The sequence below is a fragment of the Camellia sinensis genome, chromosome 5 (genome assembly GCF_055761805.1).
Source record: "Camellia sinensis isolate YWXY chromosome 5, ASM5576180v1, whole genome shotgun sequence".
Taxonomy (NCBI): domain Eukaryota; kingdom Viridiplantae; phylum Streptophyta; class Magnoliopsida; order Ericales; family Theaceae; genus Camellia; species Camellia sinensis.
The window spans coordinates 62,412,047-62,433,037 of record NC_138965.1 but is presented as its reverse complement, the minus strand read 5'-3'; positions in this window follow the sequence as shown (position 1 = coordinate 62,433,037).

The window sequence follows — 20,991 nt, the reverse complement described above, 5'->3', positions numbered from 1 at the left end:
AAGGTTCTGAAAAACCTCGGTCTCCTGGCCATGACCGAGCTTCGCCACGGCTGCCTTCCATCCACATTTGAAAAATATATCCTTGGCAGCTTCGCACTGCAAGATATAGGTAGCTTCCCCTCCCCGTTCTTTAGCATCTTCCACACTCTTCTTCAGCTCGGCGATCTCTGCATCCTTCTTCTTTTCGAGCTTGGCCAGCTCGCGCAGATATTTATCTTTCAACTCGGCCCGAAGCCTTCTGCTTATCTGCTTCAGCCGAGTTGACTAGTCCAGTGAGTCGGGCTATTTTGGTGTGTAGCTCAGCCATTTTCTGCTTGGACTCTTCTAGCTCGGTCAACTTAGCATTGGCCTCTGCCACGGCCTGCTGTGTGGTTTTACGTAGTTCCAACACACGCTTGTCAGTGACATGATTCTTCTGCATGGCCTGCAAAAGAAGAGATAACAATTATAGTTAAAACCGCGCAAACAGATGTACAAATTAGAAAGACAAGCAAAGGGAGAACTTACCAGCACCATCGATTTTGTTGCCGAGCGAATGGCCTTCAACTCGATGAGATGGTTGTGGTGCTCCAAATCATTTGGCAGGCATACGCTCTTGGCGAGGTTAAAAGCTAGCGAATGGTCTTTTTCTGCGACCATTGAGTCAGTGTTAGTAATAGCTTAGTTCTTGTATGTGATCTTTGGTACCCATTCTAAAGGGCTAGCCTAGTCAGAATGCACTGGTTCTGGGCTCGGCCGGGTGGATTGAGGAAGCACGATGTCATCTTCATCAATAAGCTGTTGTGGCTCGGTTGCAGATGTTCAAGCACGCTTGCTCGGTTGGAATGACAAGGCACGGGCCGTTGGAAGGGCCACCACTGCCTCATTTGTTTGGCCGGCTTTGTGGTACCTCAGCTTGAGTAGCTATTTCGGTGATCAAGGCTTGGACAGCGCGACGCTTTGTCATTTCTTGTTCTTCAGTTAAATAAACAAGGTTGATTTGGGGAAGAGATGGATCAGGTTCTGGGGAAGGTTCCAGGAGGAAGTCTGTTACCCTGGTCTTCCTCCTACTGCTATATCTATATGTCGGTTCAAAATTGAGTAGCTCGGCCCAACCACTATCACAGTACCGGAGCGCAGCGCGGAGTGCGTCTAGATTGGGATATTGGTACTGTGACTTTAGATGGTTCAAGTTTGCATAAAGGAAAAAGGCAACGGTTAGTACAGCGCAAAACTTATAAACAGAGTAAAAAGCGCACAAAGCTAAGCCGAGGTATTCATACCGAATGCTCCCTTATTCCAGTTAATTCGGTCGCCCGGTATCTGGGCTTCCTGGTCTTCGAAGTTGCCCGAGACCCAAAAAAGGTCATCGTCATTTACATCTTTGTCTGATGTATTTTTGATTATTTTCTCTCAGCGTCTTCTTATTTTTAAATAGTATACCCAGCCATCTTCATTCTGGCCAAGTGAATATTGATGAAAAAGCTCAGCTAAACCGAGGTTGAGGCCAAGCCAGCGATTTAGCTCGGCGATGCCGTTTATTATTCTATATGAATTGGTGCTAAGTTGAGTTGGGCATATTCTAGTTTGCCTAAGGAATTCCCATAGGAGTGGTTGAACTAGGAATCGGAGGCCGGCTTCAACAATGGATAGCACGGTAAATGGAACAAAACCTTGTTTTCCCCAGGGTGTGGTATCTAGTTCAGCTAGGGAAAGATGGACGTCGTTTGGAATTTGGTAATCCTTTCGGAACTCAGCTATGGGCCCGGGTGAGTTTACTAAGAATTGATATTTTTCCATATGGACTTAAGTTATGTTTAAATTAGCTCGGAGTATTAGCTCAGTGTGGAGATGACGTTGAGTATCTCGGTTGAGCGTTCAAGGGAGTGCCTGGCCAACCTAGTCAGAGTTTGCAAAGTGGAGATGAAAAGTGTTAAGCCCAGATCGTTGGACTATGCTAAGTATAAAGGCAAAAATAAATGTAACCCTAGCTCAGTTACGTGGGATACTATCCATTCTTAGTTCGGCTGGAGCGAAGGACTTTAGCTCGGCTAAATGAAACGAAAGGTTCTTAGTCCGGCTGAAACTTAAGGTGAAGTGTAAAAATTTTAGCTCGGTTATTGGGTGGAGTTCTCTAGTTCGGTTGTGTTTAAGCCTAGAGTTACCTAAACAGGTTTTTAGCTCGGTTACAGCACGATTCTAGATTCAAACTTCATGTTTTCTGAATCCAAACGGTGTGTTCTTAAGGACGAGTCTATGGTTTGGGGGTCCGATTTTAGGTACTAACTATTCTTATCCATTTCAGCAAAACTACAGAGTGTGTTTTGTAAAATATAAGAGTATGTACATCTATACTATACATATTCACGAAATAAACGGAAAAATGAGGATTTGAGTCACTTACAGTCTTAGAAGAAGAGGATGAAGTTCCAAATGATGAAGATACCAGGCAGGAGCACAAGCTTTGCAGATGCAGTGTTTAGGAAAATAGAGGCTCGGAGGGAAAAGAGAGAGAAGATGAATAGTGGTATGTTTTGTTCAAAGAGTGGGGTTTTTTGTGCAAAGCGTGAATTTGGGCGGGATTGTTCAAATTTTGCGAGGTACGAAGGCAGCGATGGCAGCTGTATTTGACCAATAAGGGCTTGCCACGTGTCCAAAAGAATCGTAAGCGATTCAGTTATGCAGCGACTGAAAAGACGTTTTTTGATCGGACAAATTAGTAGCCCTGTATCAATTTAGCTCGGTTGAAGGCCAACTTTTAGCTCGGCTGGTAAAAGGTAATCCCAATCATGCTACGTAAATGGAATTAAGGAGCAATTGAGAAGGAGTTTTTATGAGCATTAGGGCCGAGCTAGGCCCAGGCATAGTAATAGGTAGTTATATGGGCTATGGTGGAAAGGACTTAGCGAGTGGACCTTAGTGTTAGCTCGGTCCAAATATGGTTACAGTCACCACGGCCGGAGTGGTGATAATTAGCTCGGTCATACTATTCGGAGCCGAGGTATTTGGGCTTCTTATGGTGAACCTTGCTCTTGTTAGCTCGGTCAAAACTTGCTGTAGTTAGCTCGGTCTCAACAGACAAAACCGAGGTACAAGTGAACAAAGAGCCAAGCTATGTGTTGCATGTAAAGGTGCTGGATTAAGTATGACAAAGGGCTAGTGTTAGCTCGGTCATGCTGTCATCCAACCGAGGTAAAACCATCTCACTTGGTTTAAGCAGTGAGAGAGGTATTGAAGGATAAACATTATCTTTCAGGAGTGTGATTCCTAGGAGGACTCTACATGGAGGAATAAGAGTCCTACTAGGATTGTGCCAGACAAAAACTATAAAAGCTCACAACATAACTTATGTAGAGGTAACACAAATTTGATTCTCGAATACACAGAGCTTTTGTCTATTTGTCTATTTTGCTGACTTAGGCATCAGAGAGATATCCGGCACACACCTGCCGGCTAGCTCACATTTGTGTTTTCAGGGAGTAAAGAGACGACATTTGGAGGAGTACACACTTGATCAACAAGATTATACGAGAAGATTATTTCGTGCTCGTACACACACCAAGTAGGTAAAATCAACAATCCCCACAATCACTCCACGAAATCCTTAAAAAATATAGAAATGTTACCCCACACCTTACTCACAATCCAAACAAACATCAAAATCAAATCTCACACAAATGGCATACAAGTAAACTCTAATATCACTAAATCAAATCAATAACATATACCAAAAATAAAAAGGACTATTTAGTTTATAAGAAAACATGTAGAACTAAATGGACTAACATTTTTCTTAAATGGGATTTATAAGTAATTTTTCCTAAATAGAAATATTTGATATGCTTCAATTTTTGGTTTTAATTTTTTTTTTTTTGCCCACACCTTACAAGCACTTATTAGCAACATTTAATTTTAGAACATAAGAATAAAAGAATTTGAGAATAAACTATCCCCCAAGTTATGAGTATAATCTCATGTGCATTGTAAAATATCAAGACCATGGCTTAGGTTTTTGATTGGGTAAACCTTAAGAATTTGATTTGCTGGTGAAAGTCTAGAGCTTGAGAGTGTGCTTTCTTAATGGTGTGATGCTTGAAATTTTTTAGGTGAAAATAATTTCTTGAAATCAGTTTATATGGACATTTATCCTAACTTTAATTAGACCCGTGCTAGTGGACGATGAGGTATTAATCGGTCATTGGATCTGATACCAAGTTATAAAATAAATAAATAAAGTTTTTGATTAGGTATTGAGTATGGGCATTTATCCTAACTTTAATTAGACCCGTGCTAGTGGACGATGAGGTATTAATCGGTCATTGGATCTGATACCAAGTTATAAAATAAATAAATAAAGTTTTTGATTAGGTATTGAGTACACGACATGGGAGCATAGACAGCTAAAAGGGTTGCCATTTCCAGCGCTTTGCCTATCATTGGTCAAAAGACAATTAGATAATCCAATGGCTGCTGTTGATCATTCATCAATTTTTATTTTTTTATTTTTAAATAAAAAAGTTCTCCAATGGCTGCTACTGATCATTGACCATTCATCAATTGGCTGCTACTTGCAATGGAAGGATTTAAAATCAGCAGTGATCCCTACCCCCAGTGGGGGTCGCGCCCCCAGTGACGTGGCGCGCCCCCACTGGCTGAAAACTTAAAAAAAAAAAAAAAAAAAAACAGTTTTTTTTTTTTGGACCAATCCGGGGCCGACACCTCACTGGGGGTCGACCCCCAGTGGGGGTATGAAGCTTTTTTCATTTAAAATATCTAAATATATACCAATAGACAAAGTTGTCTCAGCCCATTTAATAGCTTTCAGGTTTTTAAATTTGAGGCTTCACGTTGTCCCTTCTCTTATTATTAGGGTGTGAAAATTTTTATATTAGTTTAACAAAATTGAATTATTGGTGATAGTTGGGTTATAAATTAAAAATAAAAACCATAACTTGGAGATTATCAACATTAGAGCTGTTTGTTTGGTGCTGCAAATTCATATTAAAATGCTTGATGCAGATTCTATTAATATTTTATGCGGTAGAAATTTGAATTTTTCTTCTTCTTCTTCTTCTTTTTTTTTTTTTTCCTTTCTAGAAAAAAAGAAAAAAAACAACTTTCATAACTTAAGCTACATCATTTGGGAATTAGAGCTGTTTGTTTAGTGCTGCAAATTCATACTAAAATGTTTGACGCAGATTCTATTAATATTTTATGAGGTAGAAATTTGAATTTTTCTTCTTCTTTTTTTTTTTTTTTTTCTTTTCTTTCTAGAAAAAAAGGAAAAAAACAACTTTCATAACTTAAGCTACATCATTTGGAACTGGCTCATTGATAATATATATGAAAAATAATTATTTAGGTCTCAGGTTTGAAACCTCTTCGTTTGGGAAGTGGGTTGACTTTTTGATTTTTTTGATTATTTTAGCCTGGGCTAAAAGCTTGATTTGGGAAGGACTTTTTGGTTTTTTTGGCTTTTTTTTGTGAGAGAATGGTGTAATGATTATGGGTTGGATGCGATGCTTTGTTTGTTGTGACTAAAATAACCTATTTTTTCTTTTGTGGCTAAAATAACTAAAAAAAACCCATAAACCATCTTCCCAAACGGAGAAGTGTTATCAATTTTTGTGTTGGCATAGTTTATACGGATCTCTACTATGTCTTTAATTGGGTCATTCGTTAGCGGACGGTGAGATTGGTCCTTTAGAGATTAGTCGAAATGTGCACAAACTAATCCGAATATCATGAATTATCAAAAAATAAAAATCTCAATCCATGTTCAATTTTGACTTAATTGGTCAATTCAAATATATATATATATATATATATATTATAAAGTTGGTTCAACAGGCTAATGTCGAATTTGACTTATTTCGTCAATCTAAGCACGTACATAAAATAAAAATAAGTATATAAAAAGAAATTGCACCAATAGGACGTTACCCCTTCATAAGGGCAATGAGGCAAATTGCATAACACATTATTTGCGTGGATATTGACTTTTCACAAGTTGTATATATAGAATTTTTATTGTTGAATCCAAGTTGGTTGGTTTAATTGCCCAATGCATGATATGTACTATCACGCGTTATTTTAACAAGTTATCAGAAAAGATATGCATTTAGAATTTGTGCATAAAAAAATATTTAAAAAATTATAATGTCATTTAAATTTAATTTATGTAATGTAAATTTTGTGTGACTAGCCTTGTTAGATATTGATATGATATTGCAATATGCATTAGTCGCACAGCATTTGGTACGTAAGGACTAATTATATTATTCAAGTCAAGGTTTTTGAAACCCAAAAGATATCAGGGTCAAGATTTCCTGCATAGCTTAGACAACGTATTGTCGCCGCATCCATCCCATGGCCCTTGCTTACTTTTGATTTAAAATTTGGCTTTTTGAAGAGTTTTTTTTTTTTTTTTTTTTCAATTCTTACTTTCTAGATTTTTTTTTTTTATCATAAGATTAAACTAAGACTATGTTCTGAATCATGATTCTAGCATTTGGATTGAAATAGAATCACTTTGCTTGGTCGTGGTTTTCAGAAAATATCTTTTAGAAAATTTTACTATTTTGTTTTTCGAATTTTTTTTGTTTTCACTGAATTTTTTTAATATTTTAAGTAATTTTTTTTTAATTTTTAGACATACTTAACATAAATATACTTAAAAAGTATAATATCTGTAAAAAAAAATCTTTAAAAAAGTCACTAAATACCAAAAATATAAAATATATATATATATATATATAAATTCAGTATATTTTTCATATTTATTAATTTTTTAAAATATTTTTTACAAATATTTTACTATTTAGATACATCTAAGTAAAGTGCATCTAAAAAGTAAAAAATAAAATAAAAAATTACTTAAAATTTTAAAAATACTCACTAAAAATTAAAAAAAAAAGTACGAAAAATAAAAAAACTCAATTTTTAGAAAACTAGACTCAAAAAACTGAAACAAAACACTCTGAATGGTTCTTTATTTTAGTAAGAATTACATTTGACAGAGTCATTGTATAGTGCTATTTTGTGGTGTGAAGTTACAAGTTTAACTTCAGAATTCTTTGTAATGTATATTTTTTCTGTTGAAAAATGGTTTGGAAACCATTAATAAGTTAATGATAAATTGACTACAAAGTGCACTATTTGAGAATGGTTGTAAGTCAAAATTTATTTAATATTAAATTTGATTTTTATTTAAATAAATTCGTTATTTTTTGGGGGTCAAAATTGAATCGAATTTGATACAAAAATTGAACCCGTTTGTGAGAACAGTCGTGTCTATTCGATTGCACATATTCAGTGAAAGAGTTGTGTCTCTTCATTGAAAAGTCACTATGACCATTCGAAGGGCTACAAATTCACCGATATAAATAGGCTCCTATTGCATTCATTTAGCATTGATTTCCTTTATGTAAGAGAATTCTTCTGCATATCAAGTCTTGCCAAATTTGCCGTTGTAGTGTTGCTTCTGCAAGATTCGATCATTGTATTTTGGGAGATGAACGTCCAATAAAAACTTGTGAGTACCGTAGCAGGGACGAATTTGTCTTAAAGAAATTGTATCCAACACAAGCCTCGATCACATTTGGTTTCGTTTTAAGATTTTTATATAAGTTTTCTATTTCTCTGTAAGTATTTCTGATTATCTATATATGATTTGGTTTTATTTTACTCAAACAATTTACGTTATATTCAACTTATATATATATATATATATTTTTTTTAATATAATGTTGTAATATATTTGGTGCGATGATTATGTGTTTCACATCGTACACATAAGAAATTATTCTAACAACCTTAAGAAATTATTCTAACAACCTTAAGACAAATTTATGTTAATTCTGTTTTATCTAGAATTGGTTTTCAATCTTTTTTCCCTGTTTTAGTTAAATACATATTTTATATTCTGTATTTAGATTGATTTTTATTTTATTTTTTTGTGTACTATTATCTGTGGTATATATTGTGAGAAAGAAATGTTTTTGTTTCTTATTTTACTCGAATCTGTGTTCAGGTCCGATTCTATTTCCTGTGTTAAAGTTATTACAAATTCATTTTATGATTGTATGTATCAAAACTGCTTTAGTGAAACAAAATTTCTGTTATGTTTTAATTTATTTATTACTTGAACAAGAAAGAGGATGGGTACATAACTGGTCTAAATAAAATTTATATTTGGGTTTGGATCATTGAAAACCCTTTTTTTAATAAAAAAAAAAAAAATTGTTCTCGCAAACCGTTTTAACGTCTAAGTCCATCACTTTGATTCAATGCGTTAGATTCTCTATAACATAATAAATTATTTTCATATATGGTTGTTGATAATGGTGAAGATGTGCAATTCATATGAATTCTTATTAATTATATGTAGTGCATGATAACCTTAATTTTTTCAGAATTTGTTTCTGTAAAATAGAACGTTGTTTATCTCATTTATACTATATATTAAGTAAAATGGAGTTTTTAACCCCCAATGCCTGTGAGAGTTTCAATATCCCAATCTGAATTTTCTAAATTTTTTATTTAAAAAAAAACTCAGCATTTATTAATTTGGTCAAAATCCCCTGATTAGTATTTATTAACTTTTTTTCAATCCACAAATCTTTTCACATGCCTGCATTTATTGATTTTGTCAAAATTCTCTGATCAGCATTTAAAATCCCCTCATACAAATAATTATAAATGCAATCCATGTATAGTTACTGCAGTACCTTTTTCAACTTCTATCATACACTATGGTTAGTGATAAGATTGTTAAATTATTTTTATAAAAAATCTTAAAAAACATAATTTATATATTAAAAAAAATCAAAAACAAATATAAATATCTATAATTATCCCATGCATAGCACGGGTGATAAGCTAATAATTGTATGTATCAGAATTTGTTTCGGTTCATTTTATAATTGTATGTATCAGGATTTGTTTGTTCTGACGGATTTCATCTTCAATTCAGTTTAATATAGAAGTTTTATTTTATATATTATGAGTTTGTTTGAGATTAATAGATTTTTGTTTGGAGTGTATTATATAAGTACAGTTTTTATCTTTTTATTTTTTTAAATCATATTACTTCTCTATTTTTTTATACATCTTTTTATAAAAAAAATTCAAAAATAAACTTATTTAGATCATTTTAAACAAACTCATCTAGGTTGAATGGTGGTTCACTGATGTGACCTTTCCCATTGGCGTCCGGATCCTCCAGAGTGATCCTGTGAAGTGATCCTCTAGAGTGAGTTTTTCTGGCGCGACATGTGTCCTAGTAATGGAATCAATGGCTGAGATGATCCCTCGCCAAAACAATGTCGTTTTTGTGAAGGAATTTTTTTTTTTTTTTTTTTTTTTTTTTTGCAGAGTTTACAGGAAGGAAGGAATGGGTTAGAGAGAGAATCTCCTCCTCTCAAGAACCGTGTTTTGTTCTAGGGTTCTGGATTCAATCTTTCATTGAATGGGTCGGGGTTATGGTTAGTTTACAAGATTTAATGGAGGATCTCAGCAAACATGGTGAACGAGTTTCCAGCAGATGAATTCCACAATTTCGAAATAGAAGAACCAGACCCAAATCTCAATTTGGGCTTCAAACCCTGTTGTTGGTCATTTGGGTCATCATCAGACAATGAAGTGTGATAGATTCAACATAGGGAATTCATTTGGTCTTCATGAGTTCGAATTTTTATTTCAATTTTAATCTTCAAAACCGATCTTTGTTTTTTTGTTGTGTTGGGTTCATGAGGGTTTCTCTGCAGGTATATCCTATTTTATTTTTCAAATTTTTTTTTTGGGTGAATAATGAGTTTGAATTTTTATTTTTAATTTCAATATTCAAAATCGATCCTCGTTTTTTTTTTTTTTTTTTGCTGTGTTGGGTTTGATCATCTTTGTAAAATCTCTATATGTCCTTGAAGCTTCTTGACGAATAGATTCAGGCGGCGTGGATCAAACTCCGCAAAAAAATTGCAAATAAAATTTTTCCTCAGCTCTCTCTCCTCCTCCTCCCTCTCAATTTGCAAACTCAGCAATTTTTTTTTTTTTTTTTTTTTGGGGTCTAACTGACCAAAACGGCATTGTTTTGGCGAGGGATCATCTCAACCATTGATTCTATTAATGAGACACGTGTCGCGCCATAAGGAATCTCTCTAGAGGATCACTTCGCAGGACGCTTCCCATTGTGCCTCTTGGGACACCTTAAATGACACCATTTCCACAAATTTTTTTTTTATATTTATTTTTCTTTTTAAGAATCATATTTTCAACTTCTCATCGTGCCTATTTCTTGAATAATGTATTTTTTTTTTCAATTATGTTTTCACAATGCCGTTTGATTCTTTTTTTTTTCTTTTATTATTATTATTATTATTATTATTATTATTATTATTATTAATTCTTTTAAGTTATCTTTTAGTATAGCATGCATGTAAATCTTATTAAAATATATATTTTTTTAATTCCTGATATTAAGATTTTATAAGATAAAAGACATAAAATATTTTCCTAGTAATTAAAGTCTCTCAACATTTCTACAGAGAAAATTCAACTCAAAAATTTTTTTCCTGAATCAGAAAAATTTCACCCTGACTCAAAAAATGTAACGCCCTCAAAATTATACATATAAACCCAACATTCTTAACATGCATAAACAAGAGAATAAAGCATATTTCCCATTCATCAGAGTATTAAGTACAAAAGTATTATATGTTGACATCAAAAGTAAATGCCCTACGGGCTTACAACTTTCCAAATAAACACTTGGTTACAACAAAATAAGAGTTCTAACTTTTTATACAAAATAAGCCCTTGGCTTGATTTACATGTAATACAAAATGATAACAACAAAAAGGGTCTTTCAGCCTCTAAGCCTCCCAAACTACGTTCTTGGAGGTGGCATATTACCTGAACCTGAAAATGATGTCCCATGAAGGGTGAGCCACAGCCCAATAGAAATATGCTAAACCAATTATGAGAAATAACAAAAATATTAGCATTCGATAAATGGTTAACACTTGTAAACCAACTTACAACGCTTTCCAATTTCATGACAAATACTTTCGTGTTTCAGTTCACTTTCCTTTGCTTATCCAATTAAAATCATAAACATGGCTCATTATCTAGCCAAACTGTTCAAATGAGACTACAACTCATATTATAACACTTCCATTTACCACAATTCAAACGAGACTACATCTCATATTAAAGCACTTCAATACTTCAATTATCTACGTTATGCAAACGCAATTGGAATTTCAGGACTTTCACCTTGGACACTCCGGCCAACTTAGTTATCAATGGAGTCCATCCCCTATCTCCTCACAAATAGGTTTGAGAGTCCATCCCCTATCTCCTCTCAAACCATGGAGTACATCCCCTATTTCCTCCCAAACAATATACATATACAATGTATTTAAACACTCATCATATACAATGATCAATCAATACACATATTCGATGTATTATTCCAACCGTCATATTCAATGACATATTCCAAGTGATTAGTTTCAGTTTTCCCTAATCAACATACAAGGTCCACAACAACCAAGACTATTCTCCACCGATAGCCCAAAGCAGTTATCTCTAAACAGATAATAAATTTATCAAACAGATAAAATATCAATATTTTCATAGGTGAGTGATTAACCAATCCAACTACACCATTGAATCCCATACTTTCCTAATTTCTTGATTTTCAACTCAATTTCATATTTCCCCAAATTAATTATTCAAATTAATTAGGGCATTTTCCCTTTTTTTACAAAAATTGCACCCAAGGCCAAATTCCATCAACTATACACAATAACTTAATTTTAGGGACCACTCATACACTTGGAACCCCAAAACTAGAAAACCCCTCTTTTGGAATTTCAATTTCAAACCCTAGTTTCTCACAAAAACCCCAAACACCACCATTTATACAAAATACGTAACATCTATGTCAAAACCCATAGAAATGAGTAGGTTATCCCTACCTCAAGAGAAGAGACCCAATAGAGAAGATGAAGAAAACTCGAGATGCTCTAAACCCAAAGATTTTCGGATCAAAACAAAGGCCAAGCCAAGCTCCACACTTTTTACAAAGGAACTAGGATAGGAGACCACTAGAACTAGATGGATTTGTAGAGAGAAGGTGTATGGTAGTGAGAGAAGCTCTCAAATAAGGGTTTTGAAAAGTTAGAAAGAGAGAGAGAGAGAGAGAGTGATGAAAGAGTGATTTGAAATAACACAGTCGCGATCTGATATACGTATAGTCTGCTCGAGCGGAGAGTAATACGCTCGAGCGTAAGACACAAAAACTGGACCCGCTCAAACGCAAAAATACCTGCTCGAGTGCCAAGGCACAACAGCAAAACACCACCCGCTCGAGCGCAAAGATACCCGCTCGAGCTCAAACCAGCTCGAGCGTGAGGAACTCCGCTCGAGTGTGAAAAACACTTCCGCAGTATCTCTGCAGATGCACAAAATGCTGAAAAGATGCAAACTCCGCTCGAGCGGATCATCAAAAATCTGGGCAACAAGATTAAAGACTAAAACTCAACCAATTTGTTTGAAACACGCCCAAGACATTTCCAAACTCAAATTAAAAGAGTCAAAGGACGGTAATACGATAAAGACAACAACAATCAACCACGGAACCGAGTCCGGAATACAATAAACAATGAAGGGAAAACCCGGGATCGCTATAACCTCCATTCCTTAAAGAATTTCGTTCCCAAAATTAGTTATAAGTTTCAAAAACATGATTTCTCGATTCTCAACAATATTACAATTTAACATTCCATATCTTGACCCATTATCGGTCATCTCATATCTTTTCATGAGGCATTTCATAATATAATTCAATATGCATTAACAACATGCTTTTCTTTGAATTCCAACAAATTCCAATACTACATTCCACCATTCCATTACACATTCAATGTTAATGATATATTCACGTGCCCAAAATACATTTAACATATACAATGTCAAATTAAACTTCCATTTTCAAGGCATATTCAACAACTTCTATACTTCCATAAACCAAAACATATACAATGTTCCTTAGAGTTTAACAACAAAATAAAGTCCCCAATACATGGTTAAACATTAATAAACAAGTCCGGGCATTTCTCACGGACCTCCAACTCACGTTTCCAAGTAGCTTCTTCTACTCCGTGATGTTTCCACAAAACTTTTACCAAGGGAATGGTCTTGCCTCGCAAGACTTGATCCCGCCTATCCAAGACCCTCACCAATCTCTCCTCATACGAGGCTTCCTCATCAATCTCTAAGTCAGTCCAATCCAATACATGTGACGGATCCGGCTCGTACTTCCGAAGCATACTAACATGAAACACATCATGCACTCTGGATAACTGTGGCGATAATGCCAAATGGTAGGCAACCTTGCCAATCCTCTCAAGGATCTTGAAAGGGCCAATAAACCGAGGGGACAACTTCCCACTCTTCCCAAACCTCATCAAACCCCACCTAGGTGATATTTTCAGAAAGACATGATCATCCACATTAAATGCCAAAGGCCTCCTCCTATGGTCGGCATAACTCTTTTGGCGACTCTGGGCTGTAACAAGCCTCCTACGGATAAGCTCAACCTTCTCCGTCGTCTCCCGAACCAACTCCGGGCCTACCAAAGGTGCATCACCCATCTCGGCCCAACATACTGGAGACCTACACGGTCGGCCATACAAGGCCTCAAACGATGCCATACCAATACTCGATTGGAAACTATTGTTGTAGGCAAACTCCACTAAGGGCAAGTGCCTCTCCAACGACCCACTAAAGTCAAGGACACAGCCTCAAAGCATATCCTCAAGGATCTGAATAGTACGTTCGGACTACAAGTCAGTCTGAGGATGATAAGCCGTGCTAAAGGTCAACCTAGTGCCCAAGGCACTCTGCAAACTCTGCCACAACCTAGCAGTAAAACGTGGATCCCTATATAAGACGATCGACACTGGGACCCTGTGCAACCTCACTGTGTCCCGAATATACAAGTCGGTATAAATAGGCTCCTGTTGCATTCATTTAGCATTGATTTCCTTTGTGTAATTGAATTCTTCTACATATCAAGTCTTGCCAAACTTGCCGTTGTAGTGGTGCTTCTGCAAGATTTGATCATTGTATTTTGAGAGATGAACGTCCAATAAAAACTTGTGAGTACCGTAGCAGGGACGAATTTGTCTTAAAGAAATTGTGTCCAACACAAGCCTCGATCACATTTGGTTTCGTTTTAAGATTTTTATATAAGTTTTCTATTTCTCTGTAAGTATTTCTGATTATCTATATATGATTTGGTTTTGTTTTACTCAAACAATTTACGTTATATTCAACTTATATATATATGTATATATATTTTTAATATACTGTTGTAATATATTTGGTGCGATGATTATGTGTTTCACATCGTACACATAAGAAATTATTCTAACAACCTTAAGACAAATTTATGTTAATTCTGTTTTATCTAGAATTGGTTTTCAATCTTTTTCCCTGTTTTAGTTAAATACATATTTTATATTCTGTATTTAGATTGATTTTTATTTTATTTTTTTGTGTACTATTATCTGTGGTATATATTGTGAGAGAGAAATGTTTTTGTTTCTTATTTTACTCGAATCTGTGTTCAAGTCCGATTCTATTTCCTGTGTTAAAGTTATTACAAATTCATTTTATGATTATATGTATCAAAACTGCTTTAGTCAAACAAAATTCTGTTATGTTTTAATTTATTTATTACTTGAACAAGAAAGAGGATGGGTACATAACTGGTCTAAATAAAATTTGTATTTGGGTTTGGATCATTGAAAACCCTTTTTTTTTTTTAAAAAAAAAAAAAAAAATTGTTCTCGCAAACCGTTTTAACGTCTCAGTCCATCACTTTGATTCAATGCGTTAGATTCTCTATAACATAATAAATTATTTTCATATATGGTTGTTGATAATGGTGAAGATGTGCAATTCATATGAATTCTTATTAATTATATGTAGTGCATGATAACCTTAATTTTTTCAGAATTTGTTTCTGTAAAATAGAACGTTGTTTATCTCATTTATACTATATATTAAGTAAAATGGAGTTTTTAACCCCCAATGCATGTGGAAGTTTCAATATTCCAATCTGAATTTTCTAAATTTTTTATTTAAAAAAAAAATCAGCATTTATTGATTTGGTCAAAATCCCCTGATCAGTGTTTATTAACTTTTTTAAATCCACATGTCTTTTCACGTGCCTGCATTTATTGATTTGGTCAAAATTCTCTAATCAGCATTTAAAATCCCCTCATATAAATAATTATAGATACAATCTGTGTATAGTTACTGCAGTACCCTTTTCAACTTCTCTCATACACTATGGTTAGTGATAAGATTGTTAATTATTTTTATAAAAAATCTTAAAAAATATAATTTATATATTAAAAAAATCTAAAACAAATATAAATATCTATAATTATCTCGTGCATAGCACCGGTGATAGGCTAGTAATTGTATGTATCAGAATTTGTTTCGGTTCATTTTATAATTGTATGTATCAGGATTTGTTTGTTCTGACGGATTTCATTTACTGTTTTCAATTCAGTTTAATATCGAAGTTTTATTTTTTATATTATGAGTTTGTTTGAGATTAATAGATTTTTGTTTGGAGTGTATTATATAAGTATACTTTTTATCTTTTTATTTTTTTAAATCATGTCACTTCTCTATTTTTTTATACATCTTTTTATAAAAAATTCAAAAATAAACTTATTTAGATCATTTCAAACAAACTCATCTGGTTTGAATGGTGGTTCACTGATGTGACCTTTCCCATTGGCGTCCGGATCCTCCAGAGTGATCTTGTGAAGTGATCTTCTAGAGTGAGTTTTTATGGCGCAACACGTGTCCCATTAATGGAATCAATGGCTGAGATGATCCCTTGCCAAAACAATGTCGTTTTTGTGAAGGATTTTTTTTTTTTTTTTGTGTGTGTGTGTGTGTGTTTTGTTCTAGGGTTCTGGATTCAATCTTTCATTGAATGGGTCGGGGTTATGGTCAGTTTACAAGATTTAATGGAGGATCTGTAACAACCCTCATTTTGACTTAGTCATACTTACATACATTTGTAGATGATCTTGTGTTAATATGTGCATTTGCAAACCTTGTCTTGTTTTGCTTGAATGATTGCTTGCACGCTTTGTTCTTGTTTGGTGTGTTGCCAAGGTCATCTTAAGCCCAAACACCTTTGAAACCTTTATCACTTAGAACTATTTTGGAACCCCTTTGGTTGACCTCTATCTTCACCCTGGCATATTGGCCGAGATGTCACCATCTAGGCCGAGGTGGGCGTCGCCTAGGCCGAAAAGTGCATCATCTGGGCCGAGATGTTAATATCTAGGCGTTCTAGATCCTTAATCCTTGCATGAGTGATTTTGTTCCTGGAATGGTATGACCTAGACCGAGGTGTGGCACATCTAGGCCAAGGTGTGGCATAGTTTAGTCAAGTGTTGTCCTTCCAAGCTGATGTCCTTGCCCCTTGATTGCCGGAGTCTTGTTGTTGGCCGATGTCGTTACTTGCCGATGTGTTCTTGCCGCCTAGCTTGTTGAGTACACTTTGTCTTGGTCTTGTCTTGTCAAGTCAGTCACCTTTTTAAGTTGAGCGAATCAGCCGATGCCACGTGTCCCGACTTGGGGATTAAGTCACTGATTGTCGTGAGAAACATATCATTTTGTATCAAGTCTTGACTTTTAGAGAGAGAAACTCAAGGAAGAAGAAGGAGAAGTTTAAGCTAGAGAGAGTGAACTTCCAAGCTTGATCGTTGGAGCTTGAACCGTTAGGTTCGAGTTTTGAGGTTAGAATCGTAACCTATTCTTGTTGTTCTTATTTATCATCTAGTTGCATTGCACAATCAAACCTGTTCCACACGCCATTCATCGATTTAAAGTTGGTTTTAGAAAGAGAAAACGGTTTTCATGTGTTTTTGAAGAAAAGCCTCGTTTGATCCGAAAGTTTGCATTAAAGCTCATGTTTTTGTATTTGTTTTGATAAGATCCTTGAGTATGGGTACCCAGGTCCATATTTTTGAATTCATAGCATGAAGTCTCAGCTGTTGTAATAGCAAGTTTTGATCTTTGCATTCATCTTCCTCATGTTCATGTTCTTCAAGTTCTTCATGCTCATGTTCTTCATGTTTATCAAGAGGGAAACCCAGATTTTTCCCGACTTCGCTATTGAATGTGGCCATCGAGGCTACACCTCGGCAAGGAGGCGTGGGACCTCGGCCTAGACCTGGTAGTGCCCAGCGTGTTTTTCCAAGGATAAGAAACTATGTTTCAATTTGATTGACTTAGTTTTTGAAGAATGCCGAGGTCATTTGCATGTAAGCTAGACTTATTTTGAGTAGTGCATTCAATAGACTTTGCCATGTGTTGTAGGACTTGGACTTGCCTTGACCCCGACGTTTGAAGAACTAGGTGAGTGGTATTTTTAATAAAGCTATGTTATATGTTTTGATAAAGACTTTGCTTTGCTTTGTTTTGAAAGTGTTTGTTAAGCATGAATGATTGTCCTTGTTTTGTATACCAAGTATGACCTTGTCTTGATGACCTTCTTGGAGAGTCCCTTGTGCTGGAGGACTCTAAACTTTCGCAGCACATCTTGTTTTGAAAGTCCCTTGTGCTGGAGGACTCTAAACTTTCACAGCACATCTTGTTTTGAAAGTCCCTTGTGCTGGAGGACTCTAAACTTTCGCAGCACCCTTGATTTGTACTCTAGTGTTAAAGGACTATGGGCCTTTGTAACATAGGTCTCTCGTGCTGGAGGACTCTAAACTTCCGCAGCACATCTTGTCTTGAAAGTCCCTTGTGCTAGAGGACTCTAAACTTTTGTAGCACCCTTGGTTGGGATGCCTCTTTTGCTTTGTCTTGATTTACCACGGACGGTTTACCGCGTGGACCTGTTGCCGAAATGTTGTCGTTTGTGATATATGATGCTAGCAAGTATCCCTTGGAACTTTGAAGATTTGTTTGATGGGCGAGGTCCATTCCTTGTTATATATAGAGTTTGTCTTGTATTGTTTTGAAAGGATTTCGGCTATTATTCATGCAAACCCCTTTATTATTTATACCATTCACTGAGTATTCAAGCTCACCCTCTCTATATATATGTAGGTGATGAACAAGAAGGCGGTGACGCCTAGATGTGATTTCTGGAGCTTGTTTTGGGTCTTGATTATGTTGGCTTAACCTGCATTTATGTCGGCAGTCTTGAAAATCATGCTTCTCGACTTGTAATATTTGTATTTCGAACACGTCGGCTGAGAAGCCTTTTGATCAAGATGTATGTTTTTGTATGATTGTTATGTCGGCAAAGAAGATGTCGGCAACCTGGCAGACTGTGTACTTAAACCTGTAATTCGTACAATTTGTTTATGTCGGCTTGTGGAGCCCTTTGCTAATACGAAAAATATAACTTGCACTTTGCTTGTTTGTTATTAAGTTATAACCCATATGTAAATGGTTGCTATCTCATTTGACTTATGCACAGCTCTTATGGACCACTTGTATTCTAAATTTTGCTTCCGCACTTGAGAGCCCCATGTATCTATACTCTGTATGTGTGTGAACTTTGTAAGTTGGCCTTCGGTAATCTCGGATTACTGGCCATCACGGCACCAAACTACTAGGGGCGGTTTGGGGTCGTGACAGAATGGTATCAGAGCACAAGTTCCTTAGTATACGTTGTTCACACAGTTTGAGTCCTAAAGAGCATAGGATTTCCCCTTAGAAGGAAGTTAGAATTGCATCATATTGCTTGCTATGTGAACAAGTTGTACATTGTCCCGACATGCTTAACTGCTACTTGCCTACGTGATTATTTGCTCATTTTGTTTTAAAAGCCACATTTTTGCATACAACTAGCATCATGAGGAGAGATAGACCTCCAGTTGGCCGAGATCAGTCGGAGGACAGAATAGACAGGCTGGAGAGGCTAGTTGAAGGTTTGGCCCGCGAGTTAAGGCAGACAAGATAACAGTACGCTAGTGCTACATCGACTTAGGCCGAGCAGACAAACGGCCGGAATGCAGTTCCACCTCCACCTCCTCCAGTACCACAAGTGCCCCCACAGCCAGCTTTATATGGGGACGGCACGATAGTCTGATCAGGGAGTTCAAGAAAATGAAGCCACCAAGATTCCAAGGGGGTATAGAACCGATGAAGGCCGAGGCTTGGGTTTTGGAGATGGAAAAGCTGTTCGAGATCTTTCCCAGCATTGACACCCAGAAGGTGACATTAACAGCTTTTACACTAGATGACGACGCCCGCAGATGGTGGATGATGGTTCGAGCAAGCAATCCAGACTTGACCTGGACCCGATTTTTAGAATTGTTCTACACCAAGCATTTTCCCTTAAGTGTTCGGAATCGCAAGGCTACCGAATTTCAGACTCTTACGCAAGGCAGTAGAACAGTAGCTGAATATGACCGTGCCTTTACAGAGTTGGCAAGGTACGCACCCATATGGTCAATGATGAATATATGAAGGCTAGGAAGTTCGAAAGTGGACTCCGTGGACCGATACAAGACCGGGTCAACATGCTGAACATGCTGACTTATGCCGGAGTGTTGGACAAAGCTATTCTGGCCGAAGCCAACTTGAACAGATACCAGGGTTCGGGAGAGAACCAGAGGAAAAGGCAGAGCTATGACAATCGCCGAGCGCAGTTTGGTACCAAGAAGAAAGCGAACGTCGGCAGTTCAAGCAACCCAAGACAAGAGAGTGGTACTAAGCCGATATGTTCCAGTTGTGGGAAGCCACATTTCGGGGTCTGTCGTCGAGCGTCTGGGGCTTGTTACGAATGTGGTGAAGTAGGTCATTTTGTGAGGGACTGTCCAAAAACGAAGGCTGGGGAAAGTAAGAAAGATGAGAATACTCCGGGCTCCGTGCAGAAAGGTAACGCTGGGAAAGGACCGATGAGACAAGGCAGAGTTTTTGCACTGGTACCAGGGGACACTCAAAATGCTGAGGTGGTGGTGTCAGGTACACTTTCAATTTGCTCTCAAAATGCATATGTATTGATTGATTCGGGTTCTACGCATTCATTCATTTTTGCTAAGTTTGCCGAGAAGATTAATAGGAAACTAGAACCCCTTGATTATGTATTATCTGTATCTACTCCATCCGGGAGATCTATGAATGTTGCATCCATCTATCGAGCATGTGTTGTTGTGATTGGGAATGTTGAACTGTTAGCTGACTTAATGCCATTGGACATAACTCATTTTGATGTTATTTTGGGACTGGATTGGTTAGTGGCAAATTACGCGTCCATAAATTGTGTTTTAAAGAGTGTTACGTTAAAACCCCCAAACCTAGCCGAGGTCACGTTTCAGGGGAAAGGAGTAGTGTCCCCACCTTACTTAATTTCATCCATGAAAGCCTATAGATTGATCCAAAAAGGGTGTCAAGGTTATCTGTGTAGCATATTAAGTAATTTGAATGGAAGCGTTGAGTTAGCCGACGTCCCAGTAGTTAGTGAATTCCCCGACGTCTTTCCAAATGATTTGCCTAGTCACTTAGTTGATAGAGAGGTAGAGTTTACGGTTGACATCATGTCGGGAACCCAGCCCATCTCTAAAACACCCTATAGGATGGCCCCCGCCGAGCTTAAGGAATTGAAACTTCAACTACAAGAGTTGCTAGATAAGGGTTTTATTAGGCCGAGCACTTCACCCTGGGGAGCACCCGTCTTGTTTGTTAAGAAGAAGGATGGCACACTCCGTCTTTGTATTGATTACCGGGAACTGAATAAGGTAACCATCAGGAATAAGTACCCGTTGCCGAGGATAGACGATTTGTTTGACCAGTTACAAGGAGCACGAGTCTTTTCCAAAATTGACCTTAGGTCGGGTTATCATCAGCTTAAGGTTAAAGCCGAGGATGTTGAGAAGACCGCTTTTCGGACGAGGTATGGCCACTACGAGTTTTTAGTAATGCCTTTTGGAGTGACCAATGCCCCTGCAGCAT